Raw genomic sequence first — 4,946 nt, 5'->3', positions numbered from 1 at the left:
GGTGCCTCTGGAGTTGGCCCATCACATAAGGGATACTGCTATTCTTCAAAATGTAAGCGTCATGAACAGAGGCAGGATACTTGGCATTCACATGAGAGCTGTACTGGTCTTCTAAATACACCATCTGCACATTCATAGAACGGTAGCCTTTTCGATTTCTGTACACTTGTTCATTTCTGCCGGGGGGGACAAATGCCACATGTGTACCATCAATGGCACCAATGATGTTTGGGACATGTCCCAGGGCATAAAAGCCAGCTTTCACTGTGGGCAAATCCTCCACCTGGGGGGAAACAATGTAGCTGTGCATGCGGCTCAGCAGTGCTGACAACACTCTGGTCAACACGTTAGAAAACATTGGCATAGACATCCCTGATGCCATGGCCTCTGTAGTTTGAAAGGAGCCACTTGCCAGAAAATGGAGCACTGACAGGACCTGCACTAGAGGGGGTATTCCTGTGGGATGGCGGATAGCTGACCTCAGGTCTGGCTCCAATTGTGTATACAGTTCTTGGATTGTGGAACGATCAAGTCTGTAGGTGATAATGATGTGTCTGTCTTCCATTGTCGACAGGTCTGTCGTAGTTTGGACTCTTGCTCTGGGCAAGGCTGCTGGTTAAAGGATGGCAGTACTTTTGTTTGTAGGCGACTATGTCTATCCTACAACGAATCGCAACTGTTGTCCCAACCTTACCAGCTCACTATCAGCACCTCACCAGAAACACAATAGTAAAAGGTGATTTGTGGCAGCCTTTACGCATGGACTCGAAATAAGACATCTCAGGGAGTGTCGTGGTTAAACAGAGATTACCCCTTTCTCACAGATATATCATATCTCATACAAACACAGGCAATGACAAAGATGCAGTAAAGTTTCAATAGTTTCTTTTTAACATAACTACAATTTGCGATAAGTTGCATGGGCTGCAATGATTAGGATAATGAATAATGCAAGGACCAGAATTGTGAAGACGAGAGTCATTATTGCAAAGACCCCCACCATCTTGCAATGCATAAGAAAGACATACAAGATGTAATTTGCCCTAATACCCTAATGTGATAGGCGTAACCTCCTACCTAAAAGAGAGCTGGGTTTGCTAAACCCAATCTGCCAATGCCATGTCCATGAGAGGAGCCCCCAACCCCTCATTACCTTGGAATGAGGTCTCTATCTCAGACTCCACAGGGACACGAAGACTGGGTCAGCGTCAAGACAACTTGCAGCATCAATATCAGCGATGGTGGCGATGCCCTCTGGTCAGAATCCCTCTGATTGTCTGTCTAAAGTGCAATGTATTTATACAGATCTACAAGGACCCCTGACATAGGTATGTTCCCAAATAATAGATAACAGACATGCTTGGGACGGCAATTAATATAAACAATCCCTCGAAAGTATAGAGGGGGAAAATCCCTAAGTATGAACACCTACTGTTTGTCTTTGTTGCTTGATCTTGACGCCTTAGCGCAGTGACACTGATAATGTAAATCATAACAAGTGGCCTAACTATAAACAAGGCAGCCATCTTAGAAAACTTAAATAATTAAATGGGCTAAGACAGAGCAAGCTAAGTAGGTTAAAAGTCACTAGGTGACAGGGGCACGAGTCTGCAAGCCAGAGGCTAAGCCAACTCCTGTCATCCCATTAAAGCGAACTAGGATTCACTACGCCCTCCCCATTGCCGTAATTGGTATGACAAAGGTATAGGAACCCAAACCATAAAATTGCTCTGAACTAAAAAGCTAAAAGCATAAAAACCAGCTAAAAAAATCTTAAAAATGTGTTAAAAGGGTAATAAAAACAATTCCCCTAAAATACATACAGAGATGTTAATGTCAACCATGACAAGCACAGCGTGCCAAAGCAAGTTAATTTAAATGCATAATTTTAAATCGGGAATGGCAAACCAATCCATCAAATTATTTGCTGTACGCATGATCTTGAAGAGTGTCATCGAAGTCAACAACCAATGACCTCAAAAATGAGTCAACATCGTCTGGTGTCAAATCGAGTGCTGGGAGGACAAGCTGATACACAGAGCAGTAGTGAGCAGTATTTTGTGGTGTAACGTTATTCGTTGCGGTGTCCTCATCCATGGTAGAACTCAAAACGGAAGGCTCATAGGTGGCCTTGCGGAGCAACCTTAGTCTCAAGGGGCATGACCGTGTATGAACCCTCATCGGGGACATCCGCAGTTCGTGGTCCACAAGAGATGTCGGTGCAACAGCAAGACAGTCCATAGGCAGATGTTCAAAGAGGCACCATATGCAGCGGAAGACTGGTTGTACACACCAGAGAAGAGGCCGAAATGACAACGACCAGTCATGCTCCAATTCCACCAGCAAGGGTGCACCTAAGATCCGAACCATGCGTTCCAGGCACAGTGGAGTAGGTGGGAGTGGCTCCATTGCTCTGCGTAGCTGGAAAGAAACAACCACTGCGAATCAGAAGAAATAGCAGTAGTAGTCCGCCAATCAAAGTCAAAATAATTGGAAAGCCACCAAACACACTTGAAAAGAGCGAATGGATGGCTGACGGGATGACTCCGAAGACAGTCTGGAAGATAGACACGAAACCAGACCCGACAGCCTTAACGAAATGAACTATCCCAGTGGTGCTCGAAGCATTGAATATTCTCAATACCAGTTCTCCAAAGTGCTTGGGGAAGTTGGTATTTAATAGGATTGTATCTCAGCTGATGATCTCGCAATCTGGAGAGCATACGTCTCCTTTGTGGATGTCAAGGGGACCTGTTTTTTAAACAATAGCGCCTTTAGCCTGCTCAGCTTGTCATAGTTCACATTAATAGTATCTATGTGGGGCCACATGTCAGATACTTTTATCTCTCGTGTGGGGGGAAAGAAAACATGTCCATAACACGTAACGACCTTAGAGACCGAGATTGTGTAGGCAATTACTGGTCACATGCCGCAACAGCTTTGATCGTTCAGTACCACATAACTTCCATTAGAAAGTACATGAAATACCGGGCGAATCAAAGGGACAGGAGTACCCTTCAGCAAGCAGGCCAAATTTGCGACCACCTCATTGCAAAGACCGTGAAGAGACACCTGCTTGCATATCATGGAATGACTAACAGCAGTCTCAATTTCACTTCCGCTAAGAAAGACCGTTCAGACATTTATAGTCAAAGGGCAACTCCCACTCTTCCTTAATATAGCTATCTCCTAGTTGCTCGTATCTTCCCACTGCAAGATGTTTCAGGCAGCTTGAGAAAAGAAAGGTCGAAATTGGTAAATTAATTATGCCATGTAAAAGTCAGATAGTTGAAGGAATCTCTGCTACCATGAAGGGCTACTTATCTAACTTTTCTACATGAAGCATGGTGAAACTAGTCTCCCTTTTAGCCATTGTCTGCTGTTCTTAGGAAAAATTAAAGGCAGTGAAGAATTTACTCCCTTTAATATACTTCCATGGAATGTGGCAGTTTTTCAGTGTCTGTAAAGTCCAACCCAGCTGCATGATGGAACGTAGCTGTGTTTGCCCATGATATAACCGGGACAAGTGTGTCTGAGTGATATCAATAGCATATGACACTATATTTGATAGTGAATAAATCCTGTTGGACAGTGTATTCATACCGTTGTCGACAACAGCTAGTGCTTTTTCTAAATTTTCTTTATCCAATTGCCTTAAATGCGCAGCAGCCTCAATCTGTGAAAGTTTCCAAATTTCATTGTACAAAGCATATAAAAACATTTTTGAATGCCTTTTTCTAGGACCCAGCAGAAAATCCTGCAAATCTATATCTTCGGAAAGGGTGTTCAGGTGTTGCTTAACTGCGGCTAACGTGTTGGTCTGTACCCATTGCTGGCACAGCTCACCCACACTGTATGTTGTAACTATACCTGTATGTTGACCCGATACAAAGCGAGGGTCTGGCCTGTTAATTAAAAAAAACCCTGAAGAGTTCAAAAAACGCGATTGACACCCATTAGTGTCAGTGGGCCATATTAACCACCCGCCGGGACTGGAAAGTGAAGAATTATAGGTACCAGCCCCAACCATTGCATCTAGCCTGTCCTCAGTGATGTTAAGGAAGTATTGCCAATCTTTAAACCTTGCTGGAGTGGGGATACTGGGCGTGTTCAAGTCTTTAATTTTTGCTAACCCCAGACAAGACGTCTGCTGAATTGTGTCATTTAAGAAAATCATTTGCACAGGAATCAGGCATGCTCGAAATAAAGCCTCCTTACCCTGTATCTGCCAATCTTGTGTTCCCCATACACTTTTCAAGTCAATAGTGCTCTTCCAATATTAATAACCTTCAACTGTGAGCCGGGAAACAAAGGGATCTGAAGAAATCATTTTTGTATCTGTTAGCAAAATTTTCCTAATTTGTGCCGGAGGTATTTTAAAATAATACTACTCTGCTTTTGCTGTGTCATGCCCAGAAAAGTATGTAAATTTATCATTATAGTAATTTGGGCTCCCCATCGGTGGTGTAGAACAGTGTTCCCACTGTGTGTAGTTTGATCCTGGCCTGTATCTAGTGGCACGGTGTAGGTAGTAATGTCCCCAATTGTTATAGCAGAACATTTCCCCATAATTCATTGTTTGTTCAGATACATCATCACTTTCAAAAGCAGAATAGTCCTTCATTTCAGCTAGCATAGAATCAACTGTTTGGACATCCCATTCATCAGAGACAACACCAGGTGTAATTACATCTGTCATAGAAATTTTGAACACGTATGGTATTTGAATAATTTCTGTGGGCCCAGCATATATCAAATGGAACTTTGTCCCACACAATCCCATCAGAAATCAGTATTGCTGTAACATTTACAGGGGACAAGCCTCTGCGGACCTTATGTGAGGAATGATATGGCGTTAAAACTTCATCAACAGGCTCCACAGAGGAGTGATCAGGAATATAGTGACCATTTATAAGCAAAAAGAAAACAGTCACAAAGCCAATCCA

The sequence above is a fragment of the Pleurodeles waltl genome, chromosome 7, assembly GCF_031143425.1.
Source record: "Pleurodeles waltl isolate 20211129_DDA chromosome 7, aPleWal1.hap1.20221129, whole genome shotgun sequence".
Classification (NCBI taxonomy): Eukaryota; Metazoa; Chordata; class Amphibia; order Caudata; family Salamandridae; genus Pleurodeles; species Pleurodeles waltl.
Note: the sequence above shows the minus strand (reverse complement) of the source record.